At 36.0% G+C, this 25,721-nt stretch overlaps 1 pseudogene; it reads right to left on the bottom strand.

Annotated features, from left to right (window-relative positions):
- Positions 1-22,219: 22,219 nt before the first annotated feature.
- LOC127099064 (uncharacterized) lies at positions 22,220-22,319 on the bottom strand (annotated as a pseudogene).
- Between the last annotated feature and the right edge of the window lie 3,402 nt (positions 22,320-25,721).

The following is a 25,721-nucleotide window of genomic DNA, read 5'->3' as shown; positions in this document are numbered from 1 at the left end:
TTGATCAGGTCAGCACACAAAGACCTCAAACACCTCAAAAAAATCGTGGGAGACCTCGAAGACAAACTAACGCACCTGGATGTGGAACAGGGGGACGTTTCGATCAGGTCGGTCATTAAATTTTTGTCAACCCATGTAACAATTATTACCACATGAATACTTTTTTTACATTATTCTTTTTTATTTGATAAATAATAAAAAAATACTACAAGGGTGTAGCGCCAGATAAATTGGCGCATACACCACATGCACCATGCAGGCGCCAGGGGCATTGACGCCTCCTCATGAGGGCCAATGTATGCGCCAAGAGCATTGACGCCTCCTCATGAGGAGCCCAATGCAGGCGCCAATGCCTTGGGCGCCTCTTCTTGATGTTTAAGGGATACGCCAGTTCATCTAGCGCATCCTCTATTAAATGTGGTTATTTTGTATGTATTTTTTGAAAAAAATATTATTTTCGAATTATTTTTAAAAAAATTGGTTATTTTAAAAAAAATCTTAGTATTGAAGTAGAAAGAAAAATAGAAATTTTAACTTCTTTGTCACAAAAACTTACCCTAAAAAGAAAAAAGTCGTCAAATCAAAAAAATTACATTAGAAAAGAAGATAATATTTGAACCTCAAATAATTGTCATCAAATATATTATGAAATATTTTTTATATGTTCTTTTAAAACGTGTGAAAAGTATAATTAGTAAAAGTAAAAAATACAAAATCATATTATATAATGTAATTATTAAAAAAATTATTCGTGTATTATTTTATATAATAATAATAATAAATAAATAAAATTAATAAATAGTTACTTCGAGTTAGAATTACAAAAATAATAAAAAATTTATAATTATGAGCGTTATATATTATTATAAGAATATTTTACTCAAATAATCGAGTTTTAAAAAAAATAAAAAATAATTCATATTTCAGATAAATTCCCCATTTTTTTTAAAAACGTCAGAACGTACTTTTTCTTATAAAAAGAAGTAATTTCATAGAGATATATTAATTATGTTATCGAGAAAGATGAGAAAAAATATTAAATATTAATTAAAAAAATACTTTTAGAAAATTATTGATTTATAAGTACTAATAATTCATTTATATTAATATATAAATATGAATAAATGTTATAGTAAAGAGTATATATTAATTTAACTCAATTAACATCCTATCTATCCGTTTATATAAGAAATAATTTAAATTTCATTTTCACATATTCAAGGAATCTTTGTAAGAGTCTATGGTACTATTTCCTATTATTCTAGTTACTAATTATCCTAATAACCGATTAACCAATACTAATTTTGACTTTGATAATGGGTGATCGCCCATTTCATTATTAGTGATTCTCTCGAACTTTATAAAAAGTCAAAAATATCTATTTTGCATCATTTAGAGTTTAAAATTCAAACATATCACACTCTTGTTTACCTTGCTGATCTTCCAAATTTTTAAATTTGGTTACTCACATGATCGATCATATTGATCTTAGGACATATGCTAACTGTTTTTAAAATGAATTTTAGTAATCATAAATACTTCGACAATATTAGTGAGACTAGTGATTAAAACTTACAGTAAAAAAACTAATATGAATTAAGGAGAAAAATTGTAAAAGACTATGATGATAACCAAATGGCAACGGTAAGTGTTCGAAGCAAAGAAATATTAAGATTGTTTGAAATAACGAAGTAAAAGGAGACTGTTTGAAATAAAGAAGTAAAGAAATGTATTTCTGGAAGAAAAATAAAGATGAACTGTATTGCTTTAAAATAACTAACAATGGTATAAACAAACATACATTCTTTAATTTACGGTTCCGCTTCACACGGGTACTTGATAAATTTACAGACTCTGTACACAATTTGACACACCTGATCCTAACACTAAGACCTTTTATTCATACTTAATCGAAATAACCGTTTCTAACGACCCTTCAATTACGTCGAGACACGTGGCACCTTGCATGAATGTAACTATCCATTATGCCTCATGTGTACCTTCAACGGTTTTAGATAAGAGCAAAGTTCACTCCTTTATTTGAATTTTGAATCTCCAACCGAAAACCGTCTTCAACCATTTTAAGAAATATTTCTTGTCGTACCCCAAATTTTGACCACCTTTTCATTTATATTTTCAGCCGACACTAACACATCCAGAGCATACCAGTCATCTGGTCAAATGACCTAAAAAGTCAAAGAGAGACCATTTTAATTTTTTAGTCTCTCTTAGGAGTTAATTTTAGTTTAAGGATATTATTTAGATTTTTGAAAAAAAAGCATAATTTGTAGGAGCGTGCTAAAAAGGTATTAATATTAAGAAAAGTTTGTAGGATTAGTAATCAGGATAATATCTCTTATTTATAAATAAAAAAAATCAATTAATTAGGGGTAGTATTTACTTAATAAAAGTATAAATTGATGAAATTATAGAGGTTTTAATATTATTAATATAATTAACTCTCATTAAAATATCAGTATTTTATTTCAACTAAATACATTGGCCCAATTGGTAAAAGAGGAGGTCTTGTGTTTGAATCTCACCTTTCCTTCTTTTTTTTTTGCATTTTTTTCCCTTTTATGTGTTTTAATTATAAAAATCACAAAAAAATTCAAAATTTACATTTTTTATCTTTTATTAATTGATTTTCGAATTTTTAATTTATATATTTTTTAAAAATTGTTTTTTCACTTTTTTGCATTTTATTCACAAAAATAGTTAAAAATAAAAAAATATCAAAAGTGTCCAAATTCAATGTATTTTGTCAATTTTTTCAGATCTAATTTTTGATTGGTTGTACTTTATCACAATTAATTATTTTCTATTTATAATGACCTAATTTGTCCTATAAATAGGACTCATTTTCTCATTATTTGGGGACACACCAATTAGAGGGGAACTACACATAGTTTTGCACAGAGTTTCATACGAGTCTCACAAAGTCTCAAATTTTTTGTTCAAAGATATCAAATTTTATTTTTAAAACTATTCTCTTGGCTATATGATGATTTCTGATGGCTTCCTCTTTTTCTCTTAATTATTTGATCAATTGTTTTAACACCAAATGAACACTCTTAATGACAATTACATAGGTCTCAATCCCTGTTTTCTCACCAGAGTCCCAACTCCCTTTTTATGTTTTTTAATTTAATTTTTTATAACGGATGATGATAACAATCTGACACTCTTCTATTTAAGGCTTTTCATGATTCTTATTATAATTTCTATTTGGTTTTCTCATAACTCACATCCAAATTTTTATGTTTTATACTATTTTTTTTAACTTTTATTTTTTTAATTAACACTATTAATCTTTACCGATTAATCTTAACTCATCTCCCATCATTATTTAAACTCTATTTTTTTATATCTTTGAAATAGTTTTTTTAAAATAATATTATAAAACATATCTTATTTTATTCTTCAAAACGATTTTAAAAGGTAAATAAATTTACAACATGATTTTTAAGAATTAAAATTCAAAACTCAGTCAAACAAGCTTTAAATCTAATTGTAAAATAATTTTGTGGAGATTAAATAGAACATTTTTTTTATGGGAATTATCTTTTAGAGATTAAAAATGCAGTTTTTATATATAGACTAAAAAACATGTTCTTAATATTTGGTTATAACGCAAATGAAAGATTAAGAACACAACTGCTACCTATTCATCATCCTCGACATACAACCATCAATTCTCATCATCAATAATAACTCATGCATAATACAAATCTGTAAACAAGATCAAAAGTAGAGGACAAGAAGCAACAAGTCAGAACCGGAGTTTGAATCACGTGGGAAAATAATTGATCCTCCGTAAAACACACTACAAATTTGAAGAACTTGAACTCTACCGTCAATGTGTCTTCGTATATTTTTGGTCAATTTTCACTCCTTTTTTCCCTTGATTCTCTCTCTGTCTGCATTTTCTTTTGAAATTTTATTAGAAAACTTATTTTTGGGGATGAAGTTTATTGTTTTTTTCATTGTATATGTGGTGGCTGAATTGAAAAATATAAACACTATATTTGAATTGAGAGATGGTGAAGTCATGTGATTTAGGCTAGGTTTCATAATTTATGTTTTATTTTATTTTCTTTATTTAATTATTTACCAATGAGTTAAATATATTACAATCACAATTTAAATTGTTTTTAAAAATAAACTTGATTATTTCCATTATAATCAAGATATTTCCATGGCAATTATTTATATATCTCCTGGACGAGACAATGTGTATAGAAATAGAAATTGTGCTTTTATAATTTATTTCAGTTAAATATATAAATATTTTTAAATAAAACATATTAAGTTAACTCAATTATTTCAATTTAGACAATATCTAGATCTTAAAGAGGCTAAGAAACCAATTCTTGTAGTTACTTGTGATTTTAAACATAATTAATATGAGCCTTAAAAAGAGCAATTGATATCATGTTTTATGAAGTTTTAGTGCAATGTGTATATTTGGTAGCGTTTGTATTCTTAGAAAATATAAAAATAACAAAAATAATAAAAAAAAGGAATATAATAGTAATTTATTTATGGAATATTAATAAAAAATTTAGGGTTAAATGATGATAATTAAGGTTAATTAATATTTTTACAATAATTATTAATTAACTTATAACTTATAACTAATAAATTAATTTAGAGTTTAATATAAATATGGGGTTTAATATAAAAACAATTAAATACTTATTTAGATAATTATGGTTAACATGGAATTAAAATTCCAAAATGAAGGATTTAAATTAAGTGTTAGGGATTAATCTCAGAACAATTAGACAGATTGAAATTAGGGGTTAATTCTTGAAAAATGGGTTAATATAAATAATATAAAAAAATAGGGTTAATTATGGGATATTGACTAAATTTGGGAAATTAGGGTTAATATATGTGATAATTTTAGGGATAATATGAAATAAAATTTAGGGATAGTTTCTAGGGTTTTAAGGGTTTTTTTTTTACAAAAATAACCCATTTTTCAAGGAAATTCCCAAAATACCCCCGGTTTCAAAAAAAATCTCAAAGTACTCCACTTTTAGGAGGAGTCGCCAATTGAATTGGAGACTCCTCTTAAAATTTGAATGGAGGCGCCAATTGGATTGGCTAGGGCAGGTGCCCTAGCCAATCCAGTTGGCTCCCCTGTGTAGGTTTTAAGAGGAGTCGCCAATTCAATTGGAGACTCCTCCTAAAATGCATTTTTTATCTTATAAATAGATGCGTTGTGTGACTAATTGTTCCACATCTCACACAATCATTTGGCAATCATGTTTGGTGTTCGTCGCCGATACGGTAAGGTGATTTATGCGAGGGACGAACCTCAAATGCTGATGCTGTTCTGGAACATCACTACGTTCGATCAACTGAAGCGGGAGCTGGTTCGTTGGTTAGATGGGAAAATACCAGAAGTGGAAAAAATTAGAAGTATTGAGAGACTTGACAATATCTTTGGTTGGGTGCGAATGAAGACTGATAAGGATGTTAGGGAAATGATGTTCGGTCGAGACGACATCAATTTGATTGTTGTAATCAGTTAGAAATATTTATGTTTTCAGATAGCTTATTTTGTACTGATGTTTGTTGTGAACCTCGTTGTAACAAAAACTTAATGATATATAATGATTGAAGGTTACAGAAATACAATGTTACAAGAAGCTTAAGACCTAGATGATGCTCCTCGATTGGGACCGTTGTTCTTGTTGTGTCCTGGTTGACGACAGATACTACATAATCTTATCATTTTATTTGTGGAATCCATCTCTGTTCTGATACGTGTGTTGTTTGGCCTTCCTTTCTTCTTTCTACGCATCTCGTCATTGTGCCAAACAATATCACCTTTATATGGAGGCCAGTAATCCTCCATTGGTAGTACTGAGAAGCTTTGATTATATACATTCATGATGGTTTCATCATCGTGAAGATCCATATTTGTCATATGTTGAGGCGGATTGTAGACATGAGTAGGAGGTATTGGTGGTGGTTGATCATCATCTTCATCGTCGTTGTTCAGCATGTGACCAACCTATATCTCGGTCTCCTCTTCTTCTTCATCAACGACGTCCACTTCTGCTTCTGCTTCTGGGTTGACGTCATCTGACCATTGTGGATCATCTTCACCAGATTCATCCTGAGATGGTATACATGGTTCAAGAGTAATGTATAACTCAATACAGTTGCAACCCGAATGTTCATGACTAACAAGCATGTATTCAACATCTTCATCGTCTCGTACGTTAAGGGGGAAATACTTGCATTGACTATTCTAAAAAAATATTGGATTTTGATATGTGATCTTTGACACAATACCCGATCATATACAAGATTGTATTCTTTTTTTCAAATGCAAGAAGGTTGCGTTTCTCTTGATCGTGAGTCTAATGGTATCGATGTTTCAAAAACAATAACCATATAGCTCAGACTCGTATGTTTCATCGTTGTAGTGAACGTTGACACTGTATAATGATGAAGATGACATTGTGCAGATGAAAACTATTTTCTTACTGCAGATGAATGTGAGTGAAGTGTCTTGGATGTTGATAGTAAGACACTTAAATAGATGAGTGAAGTGTCTCACATGCAAGCTACCCCGAAATGACGTGTCGCACATGCAAGCTACTCCGAAATGATGTGTCAACCATGCAAGCTACTAAGAAGTGACATGTTCAGCATGCAAGAGACAAGACAACCACGTGTCAGACATGCAGACACACACTCCAAATGAATTGGCGCCCCCACTCATTCCTTGCACATGGGCGCCAATTCAAGTGGAGACACCATGCATTCAGACCTTGAAACCAAGCAATCAAACCTAGGTCTTGCATGCATGTCCCTATGGAGGCGACAATTTGAATAGCGACCCCTCTTAAAGGTTGTACATGGTTGCCAATTCAAGTGGAGACACCATGCAAGCACAACTTTTCATGCTCCCATCCATTTTCCTATAAATACATCCACTCCATCAACACTTCTTCCACACCATCACTCTCACTACTTCCTCTACAATACTTCTTCTACAATTTCATCTTCAGCAACTTCTTGTAGTTTCATCTACACCAACCCCCCGAAAAAATGTCTATCCTCACAATGGGCGAAGCACATAGAGGAACGGTTGCAAACATCACAACATATGTAAGTTTTTTCTTTTGTTAACTTTTTATCTTTCATCTTCACCAACCCCCTTTTATTTTAATATACCAACTTAGTCAAGATTTTTATTCTTTCTTTTATAGGATGTACCAAGGTTCCGAACTCGGGTCCACGAATATGTCCATATGGACCCGATGATTCAACCTTATGTTGAACTCGCCGGTTTTGGTCATATGAGCAAGATTTTGTCTTGGTCCATAGATAACAAATTCATTCTAGCTTTATGCGAAAGATAGAGACCAGAGACACACACATTTTGGTTCCCAACCGGTGAGTGTACTATGACGTTAGAAGACGTCTACATGCTTTTGGGACTACCCATTGAAGGTAAGGTTGTTAATGGTAAAACCAACTATGCAAATTCAATTTGCATGGAGCTCTTAGAGACTGATTTGTTAGATGATAATGCAAGAGGTCAAGGTATACTACTCTCACGCCTTAATTCGTACTATAATAGTTTATACTTAGATGAGCATTCTACCGAAGATGCTCGAATAATAAAAACTAGGTGTTACATTATGTTGTTAATTGGCTCGTTTTTATTTCCCGAAGGTAGTGGTTCTAGAATGCATATTATGTACTTACCTCTACTTAGACATGTAGATAGAATAGGAAGTTACAGTTGGGGATCTGCTTGTCTAGCCTATCTCTATATCTCCTTGTGCAAAAACTCACACAAAAACACATCTACATTTTATGGATGTGCTGTTTTGCTACAAGCACGGGGTTGGTCAAGACTACCGTCTCTAGCACCGGTCAATAACAACCCTTTCACATTTCCGTATGCACAAAAGTAAGTTATTTAAATTGCTATATCTTTACTTACTTCTTTAAAGTTTATTACCTCTAACTATTTTTTTTACTTTTTGGTGTAGATGGTCTGCACGTGGTATGAGTTACAACAGATGTCCAAGACACTGTATTACTCAGTATCGTAACCTGTTAGATCACCTTCGACCGACAGACGTAAGCAAAATAACTTAATTATTTTGTCATATTTTGTTAACTTTTTCTACATTTATTACAATCCTATCTTCTTTCACATTTCAGTTCATTTGGCGTTGATCGGTCACCATTTCCATTGAATTCCCGCCGCTAATCCGACATATTTTCATCACCTTGGTAAGATTTATGTTTGTTTTTAGTTGCATTTGAGTCAATTAGCATGTTTTGTTGGTTTGGTATTGCATTGCATTCAATTACAAGTTTATGTCAAAAAGATCTCATTTATGCTTCGTTTGGTAGTGTCATTGTTACAGGTTTAAAAGCAAGAATGATGAAGTTCTGGACACTCTGAAGGACAAAAATATGAAAAAACAGCAGGTCAACACGGGCACCCGTGTGCCACAACACTGCCCGTGTTGTTGATCAAGCAGAGCAGAGAGGGAGCAGAAAAACAGAGATCGACACGGGCACCCGTGTGCCACCACACGGCCGTGTGGATTAAAACAGTGCATTAACACGGGCACCCGTGTGTAGGGACACGGCCCGTGTTGTTGCTACTATAATTGATGCTGAAAATAATTAATGATGAAGAACAACACGGCCACCCGTGTGCCACCACACGGCCGTGTTGATTGGACGCAGCTTGGAAAACCTAATTTTTGCTGTGTGAACCGATTCTGCTCATTAAGGGTAGTTTGGACCTTTAGCTTGGAAGAGAGTCATCTGAAGCTATAAGAAGGCTTGGAAGAGAAAGAAGAGGACACCTTTTGATAGACGAACGAAAGCATTGCATTGGAGAAGATAGCGAATACGACGGATTTGAAGACGGCGAGATTCAAGGGTATCAACCATTGAAGATCAAACTCTCCTAATTCTTTGTAATGTCTAATCTTTACTTTATGAGTTCTTTAAGTACTATGAGAGGCTAAACCCCATGATGCTAGGGGGGTGGTCCTGATGTTATCGCATGCTATGAATTTGAACCAATGATTTCTTGATTACTATGTTACGTATTTCAATTCAATTGTGTGATGTTATTATGCTTTTGTATCGGACAAATACAAATTGATCTATGACTTCCAATAACAGGATTGTGATTGGTAGGTGTAAGACCCCAATTTTTGCCCTAAGATCCCTCATGGCATCATATCATATCATATCATTGCCTCAAGGATCATTGTACACCTTGCCTCCTTTCTTGTGGGTGGGTTGTCTTGTGAGTGTGATTCTTGATCACCAAACATGTTTTGCACTTGTATATCATTGCTTTTCATTTGTTTATTAACCCAAAAGTACAAAAATATTGTCATCTAACCTTGTTACTTGCAGATGAAGCAATTAGGTCAAATTAGTCAAAATCAGCCATTGAGCAATAGATGGTGGCCAGTCTGAAGAATTTGGGCACCATGATCATTCATAAGAGATTCATATGAGTTGTGACATCATTTTGAATCAAGATCTCAAGTGGTAGAGGCTTGAAATTCATCAAGGCATTGTTCAGTCAACCAAAACCCTAGCAAGGTCAACTGTGGTCAACTGTGCATTTAATCAGGGATTTGATGGTGGGAGATGGTTTGAGAGGTCTCATTCATGGCCATAAAAGCCTCATATAACATGTCAAACATCATCATTGAGGAATTGGAGGTCAGACAAAAAGTTTCCAAAAATAGCAAATGACTTGTAATTTCCAACTGCCAAAAATGGAAAGGTCTTCTCCTCAAAATTACATCATCAAGCAAGCTTCAAATCAAAATTTGTCCAACATGAAAGTTGAATATCTTGCTCTTGCCTTTCCAAAAAGTCCAAGAACACACATTTCTCATTTGTGGTTGGCAAGTTATGATCAAATCATTTTCAAGAAAAGTTGAACTTCAAGGAGGCATAACTTTCAAACCATTATGCCAATTCATGTGATTATTTTTTGAGCAAACTCCATTTGACATGCTTTATCATAATCCATCATTACATTGCATCAAAAATCATCATATAAAAAGTCCATTTTTCAAGTGAACCAATTTAAATTTTGGTGGGAAAAAAGGTGATTTTGAAAAATACACATGATTTTCACTCCAAACCAATGCCAATCACTTCAAAACAGAAATTTGGACTTGCTTCAACTGGTTTTGCACTGTTCCATTGGTCACATTTGAAAAAGGGCATTTTGGCATTTTTGCATAACATGCTAATCTCACTAATCCAATTCCATTTTGCTAATCATGATTAACAATGCTGATTAACAAGGGGTATTTAAACCTAATTGTAACAGAATTTCGAGATCACCAATCACAATCTCAGATCCAAACCAAAAATCTCCAAAATTCTCTCAAATTTGCTCAAGCTTTTTTCACTTTTTCCATCGAATTTCATCATACTTTTTGCTTTGTTCTAGTGTTAATCATCTTCTACAGGTTTTGTTGAAGATCTGTTTGAAGCAAAAGTGGGAGAATCTTGAAGAACTTCGACTGTTGAACCTTGAAGATACACATGGCAGTTGGAGATTTCTTCACAACCGAGCATTGTTGAGCTGCATACTTGACTTCATTCATCTTCTGCATCAACATAGAAGATCTGTTTTCATCATCCAAGCCTTGAGGAGCTCGAATCCAGCTGCTGCATCTTCATAAGGTGAGAATTCGATCGTGACAATCCTTGAAATCTTAATATGGCTTTTGTAGATCCTAGTTCATAGATCACACTGCAAGTTGAATCGTGAATTTTCGTTGAGATTTGAGCAAGATATCTTGATTTGAAGTTTACATGTTGAAACTTATTTCTATCGAATCTTTTGCCATGCATAAAATTAGAACAAATTAATGTGATATTGTTGATCTATGTTGAATGTTGATTCGATCCATATAAATTTTGTGGATTTCTGTGAGATTTTGTTCTTGATCATGATGAGCAGCATGAATATGATGATGAACACTTGATTTTCGTTTCCAGAATTCTCATAGATCTTGCTTAGCTGGTTTTTGCATGATTTTGGTGTTTTTAAGCCATGAGCCAATCATAACGCGCCATGTGTTTAAATGAAACGGAGCGTTTCATTCAGAAGCGCGCTCCATTTGAATTAGCCAGGGGATCGATTCCCCGTTCCATCACTTTTCCATTGGCTTGCGTTATTTTCTTTCACATATGTTAATCATGTTACATGCTTCATTCCTTGCTTTTTTTTATTTTCTTTCACATTAAAAAAATGATAACTCAAGAAATAATAATCCAAATTGCATGATTCTTTTTTTGAATTGTTCATTATGTTGTGTACTTTTTTATGGACATTTTTTCAAGATTTGTGCACGGGTAGAAAAAATAATTGCCTAGGGTTTGCTTTCCCATGTCATGTCTTGCACAAATGCTTGCTATTTCTTTCATGAAATCTTGATGCTTAATTGGAAATTGCTGAAATTTTACATGCATGATCTAGACTCATTCTTGGTTATTTTGGTATATGGTTTGTGATTTTTGAGTTCCTGGATTGTAAGATATGATGTGATCTTTAGAGGTGTGACAATGTATGTCACACCATTTCTTGTTCATGTTCTTGATTTTATTTTCCATGCCTATTGAACTTGAATTGATCTGGATTTTTGCATGTTGATACTTATGGATGTCTAGTTTGCTTGTGATTTTTCCTGGAATGTTTGAGTGCATTTTCTATTTGTTTGAGAATTTTCCCTCTGTTTGACCAATTGTGAACATTTTGTGAGTCATGATACCATATGATTTGTGAAATTCTTGTGGTTTATTGGATGGACTTGAAATTTGGCATGTGTACTATAGACATCTTGAAGTTTGCCATGGCTTTGGTCTCATTCATTTATCTTATGTCATTTCTATTTTATGATTGCTTGAAGTTGATGCATGATTTGGTGCTTTGTATGAGCTTGATTGAACATGCTTTGACTTAGGGATTTTAATTTCCTTACTTCCACTTGTCCAATTACCATGATTTTTGGTATGTAGCTCATTGAATGTGTTCCGTTTATGCATGATTTTTCTTGGAATTTATTGAGCCATTTTGGTATTGATATGCTTGTGTTCATTCTGTTTACATCAATGTGTTTCCAACTTGCCTAGTTTGACATGATTGGTTTATGAAATGCAATTGATGAATAGTTTTGATGTGGGACCAATTGTACTTTGTTCTTATTTGATTAATCTTGATTTTGATCAACTTTCATGTTCTGTTTTGATCTATTTCTCCTCCTTTGACCCTAGGCTTTGGCCTAAGGGTTTACTTCTCATGTTTGAGTTTGATTTTCAGGTTGAAGAAGCAAATTGCTTTAAGGAGATTAATTCAAGTTGATTGAGTTTGGTTTATTTGATTGTTATGAACTAACTTGGTTTGTTTTGTAGGATGCTAGCTCATTTCATTTTAGTGTGTGCTTTGCACATGTGATTGATTGTGTTGACTGTTGGTTCTTATCTTGTCTGTTTTGACTTTGTGATTGGAGTACTGATTATATTTGATTGATTTCAGGTACCTTAGTTGCTATAGTTCCTTTGTGAACTTGCTATTGCTTTGCTTGATAGCATTAGCATTGAGGTAGAATCTCTTGTCTCCATGTAGTCTGGAAGACCTGGCTTGTTACTTAGCCAGGCACCTGTCTGAAGTCCTCCTTAAGAGGCAATGTTTGTGATTGTTTAACTTTGTCCCCAAGCAGGAAAAGACCTCATATGAGGCAATTGGTAGATAGAAGAGATATGTAGCCTATCTCCTACTATTCTGTGTGTCACTCACCTTGCTCATACCACATGTGTTGATGCATAGTGAGTAAAAGCCCAAGATCTATCGAGTCATTAACTTGTGGAGAGAGTTCCAGCTTTCTGAACTCCCACACCTTCTGATATTCTATGCTCTCCCTGACCAGGGATAAGAGTGATGAGGCACACCCCTCATATCCTTTCATCTGCTTCACCTTGGCTCTCAATGTCAAGGTTAAGAGCACCATTTACCCTATTCCAGTTGACTTTTAAGTCTAACCCTTTGATTGAGCCTAATTGTTTGGTTATAGTGGGTGCTAAATGACTTTGTGTGATTGATTGATTACTCCATCTGTACATGTTTGCTTGTTTGCCTTTGTGCACTTATCATCATTAATGGTTCATTATTGCATGATCATCATTTCATATCTTTGTGATTTGTTTGAGTTTGCCCATTGAGGACAACTGTAAGTCCATTCATTGGCCATTGTTCCTATGATTTGGAAGGGATAGAGTGTAAGACCATTTCATTTGGCTACTCATGTCCATTGTTTAGTGCTTGTTTGTTTGTTGTATGTGAGGATACAATTATAAGTCCATGTTGTTGGCATTTGTACTCCCATGATCATCTGTTGGAGGTTAGAGTGAGCCCAGATAGATTGGCATCTGACATCCATCTTTCTGTTTGTTTGTTGTATGTGAGGATGCAATTGTAAGACCATGTTGTTGGCATTTGTACTCCTATGATCATCCTTTGGAGGTTGGTATAAGTCCGGATAGATTGGCATCTGACATCCATGTTTTGTTTTACTTTAGGAGATTGGTGTAAATCCATTTATTGGTATCCGGTATCCGCTTTTGCTTTGTGAGATTGGTATAAGTCCATTGATGGCATCCGATATCATTGTTTTGTTTTAGGAGATTGGTGTAAATCCATTTATTGGTATCCGGTATCCGCTTTTGTTTGTGAGATTGGTATAAGTCCATTGATGGCATCCGGTATCACCTTGCTTTTATTTTGCTTATTTGTTTTGTTGCCTATTCCTAAGGACACACTTGAATCATCTTCTATATGATTTCAAGAGGTGAACTTCTAGGAAGTTTTACACTCCATTATCCATACCCTTTTTGTCCTAAACCTTTTCACACTTTGCATTCAAAAACTTGATACATGTTGTGCAAACATTCTCATCTCTTTTCAAATTAGAAACTTGGACCCTAAGTCCTTGACTTTTCAAACTCCATTTCATAACACTTCTTTGAATTGAATCTTAATCATACCTTGACCATATTTTGTGAATACTCATAATCAATTAACTTCACCCATTCAATTGTTTTGTGGCTTTGTCCATTGTTAATATGTTTTCATGCATTAGCCATAGGTTTCAATTACCATAGTGGTTGATGTAAATCTTACCTTGTCCTTAGTGAGTTGATTGTAAGTCTTCCATACTTATTATAGGGTTAACCCCTCACTAGTATGTTGAAGCCGTCCTCGCGTGGTGGATTGTTGAATTCAGGTTGAGTTTTCTCCCATTGGTAATGAAAAGCCTTAATTCTTGTGTTTTAAAATGAACTCACTAATTTTTGGAAATCTTTTAGCCGAACTACGACGTTTTGATCCTTACCTTTGATGGAAGGTACGTAGGCAACGGGTTCATCCGTTCAAACATAAAAATAAAAAATGTATATTCTTTTCCCATCATCCCATTCATGTTTGCACAATATGTCATAAACAAATAAACATTTTTTATACAACAAGTGTGGAAAGGGCTCCCTAGGAGTACCTAGGACGTGATGGGTGCCTAACACCTTCCCATTGCGTAATTTACCCCTTACCCAGATTCTCTGATCTTTTTATTAGTTTTCTACGTGTAAAACTTCTTAGGCTTTTGTTCGCTTTTTAGCCAGTCCTTAGGATAAATAAAAGTGCGGTGGCGACTCGATTTCTTTGTATACTTTGCTTATGGTTTAATCAATAAATCATATATCGACGAATACACCGCTACAGTAGGGTTTTCACACAATTGGGTTTATGAATGCATCATCTAGGACTAGTAATTTCGTAAATCACCGTAAACCTTGATATTTTGTATGATTAAAACCAATGATTAATTGAATGGACATTTGAGTAAGAATTGGTAGTTTAATAGTTTCTTCCTTAAGGACTTAAGTAAGAACATTCTGAGGTTAGGTGATTGAATGTTTCATATGTATTAAGGAAATCGGGACTGAATTCATAACCGGTTAACTCAACCACTCACCCTAGCATCTTTTATCTTAATCAATTATTTTTACTATTTTTGTGTTTACTATTATAAATTCCAAAACAACCAAACCATTATCCTTTTGTTCTGATAGAATCAAATTAAAATAAGTATTGCCTACGCAATACTTGAGATCGATACTTGGAAATAAAACTCCTTATTACTACATCGGTAAAAATAGTACACTTGCTATTTTTCCGATCAAGTTTTTGGCGCCGTTGCCGGGGATTGCCAAACTACATATTTTAATTTCTATTCTATCGAAATTTTGTTGCTCGCCAACTAAAAGTTTATCTGTGACAAATTTTGTTATTCAATTCTAATCTTTGTCTAACTTGTTTATGCGAGGTAAGGCCTCAGCGGATTTTCCTTTTGACGCAGATCCAGAAAGAACTCTTCGTGCTAGACTCAGACAAGCTAAGAGGAAGAAACTGGAATTAGCAGAGAAAGCGGAGGAAGAAGTTGTTTCAGTGCACTCAGAGAATTCAGATTCATACACGGAAACAGTTCCTGAAATCATGGCTGCTAATCCACCACCACCAGAGAGACTCCTCGGTGACTATGGTGGAACCAACACCCCGGGTGGTCGTATGACAATTGTCAACCAACCAGTTACTGTGGAACAATTCCAGCTGCATCCCAGCACCATTAATCAACTCGAAAGAAGGTCCTTCTCTGGAAGAGTGAATGAAGATGCCAACAAGCATCTGCAAAGATTTTTAACCATGAGCACAACACTGAAAATGCCTGGACATAGTGAAGAAGCAGTCCGACTTCGTATGTTCCCATTCACTTTAGCAGATGAGGCTGAAGAGTGGTTCTATTCCTTACCTGCTGGTAGTATCACTACATGGGAGCACATGGAAACAACATTCTTGCAAGAGTATTTTCCCGCATCTGTGTCATTGCGAAAAAGATATGAGATCCTAAACTTCAAACAGAAGGAGGGTGAGTCACTAGGAGATGCCTACAAACGATTCAAGAGAATCCTAGTGGCTTGTCCTACTCACAACATGGATGAAACTGAACAAATGCAAATGTTCGTCAATGGCCTTAGAATTCAAACAAGACAAATCCTTGATTCAGCAGCTGGTGGCTCAGCCAACTTTGCAACAGCCACCGGTATGAAGAAGATAATTGAAGCTATTGCCTCGAACGAGCATTTAGAGTTATATGACAGGGTATCAAGCAAATATGCAGTTATTGACTTGAAGCTTGAGACAAATAAACAGGTGAAATTTGAAGAAGCTATTGCTGCAGAGGTAGAGAAAAGGTTGAGAGCACTAAACATAGGTGCTCAGAAAGTGGCTCAAGTGCAACAGGCACTGAGTGAAGTGTGTGACATTTGCAATGGACCATACAATATTGTTCATTATTTTGCAACACCGCAACAAATTGAAGATATAAAATTTTTAAAGCAGAACAATCCCTACTCTAACACATACAATCCGGGGTGGAAAAATCATCTCAACTTTGCATGGAAAGATCAAAGAGGGAATGTGCAACAACAGGCACAGAGTCAATATCAAAACCAATATCAGCAACAGCAACAACAAGTACCTAAGAAGGCAGATTGGGAGATCGCAATTGAAAAAATGGCAGCTCACAACATCCAGTTCCAAGAGGAGACTCGAAATAATCAGAAAAACACTACAGCATCCATAAAAAATCTTGAAATTCAGATGGGTCAAATTGCCCAACAGTTAGCTTCAAACTCCCATGCACCTGGCACGCTTCCTAGTGGGACAATCGTTAATCCCTGTGATCAAAGTCACATTAAAGCTGTGGTCACCAGAAAAGGAAAGGCTAAGGAACCACAGGTTGACGAACAGGTGGAAGAAGAGGGATTGTTGGAAGTTGACTTGGAGATTAGAGAAGAGCCAAAACAAACTGAAGAAGAGGTAGTCAAGCCGACAAGCCAGCAAGAGAAACAAAAACCAAAGATCATTCTTCCCTTTCCGACAAGAACAAAGAAGAAAGATCTCCATGGTTTTTTTTTTGAGAAATTCTTAGAGTTATTCAAGAAGCTCGAGATCAACATACCTTTTGCTGAAGCTCTGGAACAGATGCTAATCTACGCCAAATTCATGAAAGACATCATATCAAAGAAAAGGTCGATCGACAGCGAGCCAATCATGTTAACTGAGACTTATAGTGCTATTTTGCAGGGCCTAAAAATTCCGATGAAGAAAAAAGATAGAGGTGCAGTCACTATTCCTTGTAGCATTGGAGATAGATCCTTCAAAAAGGCACTGATCGATTTGGGAGCAAGTGTGAGTCTAATGCCCCTCTCAATTTACAAAAAACTTGGGTTAGGGGAGGTGCAGGATACTCGCATGACACTGCAGTTTGCGGACCATTCTATGAAGAGACCCTATGGTATAGCAACAGATGTTCTGGTGAAGATTGATAAATTTGTATTTCCGGTGGATTTTGTGATACTCGAGATGCCGGAAGATGAGGAGATTCCTCTCATACTGGGAAGACCTTTCCTGGAAACGGGAAGATGCATGATAGATATTGAGGAAGGAACCATGACCCTCAAAGTTTATGATGAAAAGCTCAAAATTGATGTGAGGGATACTATGAAATTCAAGGAGGACGAAGGGGCGAGTAAAAGTATTGAAGTGTTAGATACAGTTTTTGCTCAATCTATGCAGATTACAACACCCAGGCTTCCTTTGGAGAGAGTTTTGAGTTTATCTATTGTGGAGGATACTGAAGGAATTGATGAGGAAGAATCCGAAGTGGTAGCAATGTTAAAGGAACAACCGCCTTGGGTTCGTTCCCGACCGCAACGGTGGGAGGAGCTTCGACCTAAAACATCTTCAGAATCAAAACAGGATATAAAAAAGGGGATAGAGTTGAAACAATTATCAGAACATCTCAAATATGTTTTTCTTGACAATGAGGAAAAATGTCCAACAATCATCAATTCAGGTTTGAGAGAGACCCAAGAAGGAGAGCTAATCAAAGTCTTAAAGAAATACAAGGGTGCTATTGGGTGGGCGATGGACGATTTGAAAGGAATCAGCCCGACAATGTGTATGCACAAGATTTTGATGGAGGATGATCAGAAACCGGTCGTCCAACCTCAAAGAAGACTGAATTCAGCTATGAAAGAAGTTGTTCGCAAGGAGGTTGTGAAACTTTTAGATGCGGGGTTAATTTACCTAATATCTGACAGTTTGTGGGTGAGCCCAGTTCATGTGGTACCAAAGAAGGGAGGGACAACTGTGATAAAAAATGAGAAAAATGAGTTGATCCCCACCCGTACTGTTACAGGATGGAGAGTTTGCATAGACTATAGAAGACTGAACACTGCTACAAGGAAGAACCATTTTCCTTTACCTTTTATCGATCAGATGTTGGAAAGATTGGCAGGTCATGATTTCTACTATTTTCTGGATGGGTACTCAGGGTACAACCAAATTGCGGTGGCACCTGAGGATCAAGAAAAAACAGCATTCACATGCCCATACAGAATCTTTGCTTATAGAAGAATGCCATTTGGTTTATACAACGCACCTGCAACATTTCAGAGGTGCATGACATCCATATTTTCCGATATGCTTGAAAAGCACATGGAAGTGTTTATGGATGATTTTTCGGTTTTTGGATCTTCTTTCGAAAATTGTTTGTATAACCTGTCACTTGTGCTGGAAAGGTGTCAACAAACCAATCTAATTCTGAATTGGGAAAAGTGTCACTTCATGGTGAGAGAAGGGATAGTACTAGGTCATAAAATTTCCCATCAAGGGATAGAAGTTGACAAGGCAAAAGTGGAAGTGATCGCCAATCTCCCTCACCCTGTGAATGAGAAAGGTATACGGAGTTTCTTGGGACATGCAGGATTCTATCGTAGGTTCATCAAAGATTTCTCCAAGATCGCAAAACCGTTGACTAGCCTGCTTGTGAAGGATACTCTGTTTCTGTTTGACAAAAAGTGCAACGAAGCCTTCGAGACTCTGAAAAATAGATTGGTGTCTGCTCCTATAGTGATCTCACCTGACTGGTCTCTACCCTTTGAGATACTGTGCGATGCGAGCGATATAGCAGTAGGGGCAGTCTTGGGGCAAAGAAAAGACAAACGCCTCCACGTCATCTACTATGCTAGCCATGTGTTGAATCCAGCCCAGATGAGTTATGCAACCACAGAGAAGGAGTTACTGGCGGTGGTTTATGCCTTTGACAAATTTCAGCAATACTTGTTGGGAACAAAGGTAATTGTTTATACTGACCATGCTGCGTTGAAATATCTTTTTTCTAAACAGGACTCGAAGCCAAGGCTGCTCAGATGGATCTTGTTGTTGCAAGAATTTGACCTTGAAATTTGAGATAAAAAGGGGTGTGAAAACACCGTTGCTGATCATCTATCCCGAATGTCTCCGATTGAAGAGACGGAAGAGGAACATCCCATAAAGGACGAGTTTATAGATGAAAGAATCCTCGCGGTGGTGGGTGTTCCTTGGTTTGCGGACTATGCAAACTACCTGGTAGGTGGTATAATTTTTGACGACTTTGATTATAACAAAAAGAAAAGGTTTCTTCATGATTGCAGGTTTTATTTGTGGGACGAACCATTCTTGTACAAGAAAGGGGTAGACGGGCTCATTCGTCAATATGTCCCTGAGGAAGAACAAAATGAAGTCTTAAAGGCTTGTCATGACTCAGATTATGGGGGACACTTTAGTGGAGACAGGTGATAACGCGAAATTATATCGTTTTTTAAGACTTAATTCAATTAAATTATATTATCATTTACGCTAGTTTATCTCATTTTATCAGATATTATGCAGTATTCCTCTTCTATTTATATCAGGTACCCATTTTGAAGCAAAAGTGAAGAAAAGAAGAAAAGGAGGTGTAAAAAGGAACAAAAAGGAGAGAAAAGGAACCAAAGGCCAAAGCCCAGCCCAAAGCGCACAAGTCACCAATGCTGTGCCTGTGACGGACGTCACAGGACGCGTGACGAGCGTCACGCGAAGTAGCCTTGTGACGGACGTCACACATGGTGTGACGAGCGTCACACCAGTCCACTAGCTTTTTGGCGCAAGTTACGCTCTCAGAAGAATGGAAGTAACGTTGAGGACTTCGTGTCCTATTCCCAAGCCGTGAATTTAGCACGCTGAAGACTCGTGGAAAAGAAGAAAAAGGCAGTTAGTAGCACTACTATAAATAGCTACCCTAATCCCTCTCGTTGGCTCTCCTCTCTTGGCCGTTTACACACACCGAAGCTCTGCCGATTTTCTGTTCAAGCTTTTGCTTATTTTTCTTTTTCCAGCAGAATTAATATTGTTTATTTTATTTATTTCTTTTGCAAGTTTTATTTTCTTCTTCCCTTGCAAATTACCTTTCCCGTTTTTAGCTTTTAGATATTTTTCGCATAATAGTTTCTACACCGGAAATTATTGTGCAACTTTATACCGGATTTAACCTTACGTTATATTCGAGTTTTTTTATTTCCTTGATTTAATTTACTGTTTAATTGAAGAATCGAAGAACAAATCCTACCGGCTTGTGGTGGAGTGTTCAAGACCATTGTATTACGCATTCAGGTTCTCTAATTGTTATTTAATATTTAATGTTTTATTCTATTGTTTATTTACATTGCCTGCCTGAAATGAATCTGTGTATGCATGATAATAATTATTATTTAGTTAGCATGTCTGGCTAATTCGCCTAGGTATCGGTATGTAAAGTAAGCAGAAAAAGGGATCAAGACTAAGTCGGTCTATTCAAACTTAAAATTAGAATCAATCTTTTTATGGTCTTAACTTACAGGTTTAATAACAAGATTTTTTACAAAAGTAAAAGACATAAAGAAGTTGAAACCAACAGAGCGAGAGTTTGAGGTTTTAACTGGACAGTGTAAGTTAGTCATTAAGTCTATCTCAGGGCGAGAGCAAGTTTTAGAATTAATTAAATTCTGACTTTTTTCCAAAAAGTATTTTTAAAGATTGAATGTGAGGACGAGAGTTAAGCATTTAGATTTAATTGTATAACCTAAGTCAACAGAGCGAGAGTTTGAGATAAGGGTGTTTAAAACGGTCAGTATTTTCTTAAAAAGAGTTTCTGCAACTTTATTGTTTTCAAAATATGATTTTTGACTTAATTATAAGTGACAGCTACATTAATATAAGATCATGGTTTCTTCAACAGAGCGAGAGTTTGAGATAAAACCTTTAACCAATAAAGTTAATCGAAACGATTTATTTTAAGACCGAGAGACCGACAAGGAATTGATTCCCTAGTTTTGACGAACTACATACCGATATCCGTTTTATTAATATTTAATCTAGATATTAGTTTAGTTTTTAGCTTCCTTCCCCAAACAATCAACTATTATTCACCTTAGCTTTACGAAGTAACCTTAGATAACGGTATATCGATTCATAAGTCCCTGTGGGATCGATATCTTTTAAAACTACGCGATAGAACTGTGCACTTGCAGTTTGTATCCCATTCTCGACTCACACAGTCGAGCGATCAAGTTTTTGGCGCCGTTGCCGGGGATTTTTATTCAATCGATATCGTAACTCTTCCGTTACGCTGTAGAGACTAAGGTTTCTTTTTCCTTCTATTCTTTCTTTCGTTGATTTGTATGCCACGCACTCGCTCTCAAGGCGAACCGCTCTATTTACGAATCAACGATATCGAACTATATCTCCGAGTCTTACGACGAATTCGGGAATATCGTGCTGAAAACAATCTCCCTCCTATAAACCTTCCTGATATCAAAAACATTTTTCCTTCTTTAACCGAGATGGCAGAACCAGCTCGTGCTCTTAGAGATTACGCCGCTCCATCGCAAGATGAACCGCATTCAAGTATTGCTCCGCCCGCAATCGAAGCAAACAACTTTGAACTTAAACCTTCGTTGTTGCAGGCTGTGCAACAGAACCAATTCTCTGGAAATCTTACCGAAGATCCAAACCTTCATTTATCCGTATTTGTTCAATACGCTGATACTGTTAAAGATAATGGTGTCACTTCAGAGGCAATTCGACTTCGTCTTTTTCCTTTCTCATTAAGAGATAGCGCTAGAAGATGGCTTCAATCTCTCCCTTCCAACTCAGTCACCACATGGAACGAGTTGAAGAAAGTTTTTCTTGCCCGATATTTTCCACCAAGCAAAACAGCTATGTTAAGAGCCCAGATAAACGGATTTAAACAGAAAGACAACGAGTCTCTTTTCGAAGCATGGGAAAGATACAAAGACATGATGAGACTTTGCCCACACCATGGTTTGGAAGACTGGTTAGTAATTCACACATTTTATAATGGTCTCTTATACAATACAAGGTTAACAATAGACGCCGCTGCAGGTGGTGCACTAATGAACAAACCTTATGCTGATGCTTACCAGCTTATCGAGAGCATGGCCCAAAACCACTATCAGTGGGGAACCGAACGAACAACAGTGGAAAAACCTCAACCGAAAACTGGCATGTACGAGATAAGTAACCTTGATCACGTTAATGCAAAAGTGGATGCTTTGGTCCAGAAGATTGAAAGTTTAAACGTATCACCTCCAACCGCCGTGGTTGCTATAACTCAGAATTGCGAGGTCTGTGGAATCCAAGGCCACACTCCTGCGGAATGTCAACTCTTGACTGGAATCCAAACAGAGCAAGTAAACTATGCTCAAGGAAGCCCCTATTCGAATACCTATAACCCAAATTGGAAGAACCATCCAAACTTTTCATATAAGAGTAATAATGCTCTATACGCACCTGGACAGTCTCCGAATCAAACCCCATCTGTACCTCCGGGATATCAGAAACCGAATCCTAACAATAATACCCCTAGAAAATCCAACTTGGAAATCATGATGGAAAACTTTATAGCTTCCCAACAACAAACCAATAAAGATTTCTTAAACCAGAACATACACACTGGCGAACAACTTAAACAACTAGCAAGCAAAGTAGATGCCTTGGCTACCCATAACAAAATGTTAGAAACACAAATATCTCAAGTAGCTCAACAACAAGCGCCTACTGCTGCACCAACTGGTACATTCCCTGGACAGCCCCAACCTAATCCGAGAAGCCAAGCTCATGCAATTATATTAAGAAGTGGAACGGAAGTGGAAGGCTCGTCTGATCCAAGGATAGAAAACCAAAACCCTAAGAAATCTACTGAGGAAAGTGAACCTAAGGAAAAGGAAGAGAGTAATAAGGATACCCTAGAAAAGAAGGAACCTTATGTACCTCCACCACCTTACAAACCACCTATACCTTACCCTCAAAGGCTTGTTAAAACCAAAGATGTAGGCCAATTTAGAAAATTTGTCGATCTCCTTAAACAATTAAACGTTACAATTCCGTTTACCGAAGCTATTACGCAGATGCCCTCATATGCTAAATTCTTAAAAGAAATTCTTTCTAATAAAAGGAAACTTGAGGATAGCGAAACCGTTACACTCCCTGCCGAATGTAGCGCTATAATCCAAAACATGCCCCCTAAACTCAAGGATCCGGGTAGCTTCTCTATACCCTGTCACATAGGAAAATTTGTCATCGACAAAGCCTTATGCGATTTAGGAGCCGGAATTAGCGTTATGCCTTTATCCATATGTAAGAGACTGGAAATGGGAGAATTAAGACCGACCAAAATGTCTGTGCAATTAGCAGATCGTTCCATCAAATATCCTGTAGGAATCCTTGAAAACGTTCCCGTACGCATAGGTCAGTTTTACATTCCCACTGACTTCACAATTATGGACATTAGAGAAGATGATACTACACCTATTATACTAGGAAGACCATTCTTAGCAACTGCCGGTGCAATCATAGACGTAAAACGAGGAAGACTCACCTTCGAAGTAGGTGAAGAGAAAATTGAATTCATTCTTTCCCAATTCTTGAAAGCACCTGCAATAGAAGATACATGTTACTTCATGGATATCATCGATGAATGCATAAAAGAAGCAGAGTCAGGAGAAGACAAATCATCAGACTATCTTTTAGAAGACAAATCATCAGACTATCTTTTAGAAGACAAATCTAAACAATGCTTAGCAATAACACCGGACCCTACGCAGTGTCTTAACAAACCAACCCCTGATTTGAAAACACTTCCCAAAAATCTGAGATATGAATTCCTAGACTTAGAACTTGAACGACCTGTGATAGTCAATGCAGATCTAGGAAGACTCAAAACAGAAAAACTCCTACATATCTTAAGAAAATATCCAACCGCACTAGGATACCACATAACCGATCTTAAAGGAATAAGCCCTTCTATTTGTATGCACCGCATCATGTTAGAAGAAGACGGTAAAACCTCTAGGGAACACCAGAGAAGACTAAATCCGATCCTAAGTGAGGTAGTAAAGAAAGAAATAACCAAGTTATTGGAAGCAGGTATTATATATCCTATATCTGACAGCAAATGGGTCAGTCCTGTACACGTTGTACCAAAGAAAGGAGGCATAACCGTTATTGAAAACGAAAAAGGAGAAACTATAACAACAAACGAATCGAATCGGGATGGAGAATGTGCATTGATTATAGAAAACTAAACAAAGCAACCCGAAAAGATCATTTCCCTTTACCATTCATTGACCAAATGTTAGAACGATTGGCTAAACATTCACATTTCTGTTATTTAGACGGTTATTCAGGCTTCTTTCAAATACCAATTCACCCTGATGACCAAGAAAAGACAACATTCACATGCCCTTTTGGTACCTTCGCTTATAGACGAATGCCGTTTGGTCTGTGTAATGCCCCTGCAACTTTTCAAAGATGCATGATGGCAATTTTCGCCGACTTTCTCGAAAACATCATGGAAGTATTTATGGATGACTTTTCTGTATACGGACAAAGTTTCGAAGAATGCCTTGAAAACCTGGAAAGAGTTCTTGAGCGATGTGTAAAAGTAAACTTAGTACTTAATTGGGAAAAGTGCCACTTTATGGTACAAGAAGGAATTGTTTTAGGACACATCATCTCGAACAGAGGAATTGAAGTAGACAAAGCCAAAATAGAGGTAATCGAAAATCTTCAACCCCCAAGAACCGTGAGAGAAGTACGAAGCTTTTTAGGACACGCCGGTTTTACCGACGATTCATCAAAGATTTCTCTAAGATAACTAAACCCTTAACCGGACTATTAATGAAAGATGCTGAATTCATATTCGACGATAACTGTTTAAAAGCATTTCAAACTCTTAAACAAGCATTGATCTCCGCACCCATTATGCAGACACCAGACTGGAATGAACCATTCGAAATAATGTGCGATGCCAGTGATTATGCTGTAGGTGCTGTTTTAGGACAAAGAAAGGATAAAAAGCTTCATGTTATATATTACGCTAGCAGAACCCTGGATGAAGCGCAGATGAATTATGCCACAACCGAGAAAGAACTCCTAGCAGTAGTATTTGCGCTAGATAAATTTCGTTCTTACTTGGTAGGAGCCAAAATAATAGTTTACACTGATCACGCTGCTATCAGGTACCTTCTAACAAAAAAGGATGCTAAACCTAGACTCCTAAGATGGATCTTGTTACTACAAGAATTCGACTTAGAAATCAAGGACAAGAAAGGAACTGAAAACGTAGTAGCAGACCACCTCTCTAGACTTGAGAACCTTGAACCAGAAAGAACATCCATTAATGATGATTTCTTGTATGACAAACTCA

The sequence above is a fragment of the Lathyrus oleraceus genome, chromosome 6 (assembly GCF_024323335.1).
Source record: "Lathyrus oleraceus cultivar Zhongwan6 chromosome 6, CAAS_Psat_ZW6_1.0, whole genome shotgun sequence".
NCBI lineage: Eukaryota > Viridiplantae > Streptophyta > Magnoliopsida > Fabales > Fabaceae > Lathyrus > Lathyrus oleraceus.
The sequence above is the reverse complement of the archived record's forward strand: the minus strand, read 5'-3'. Positions and strand labels throughout refer to the sequence as shown.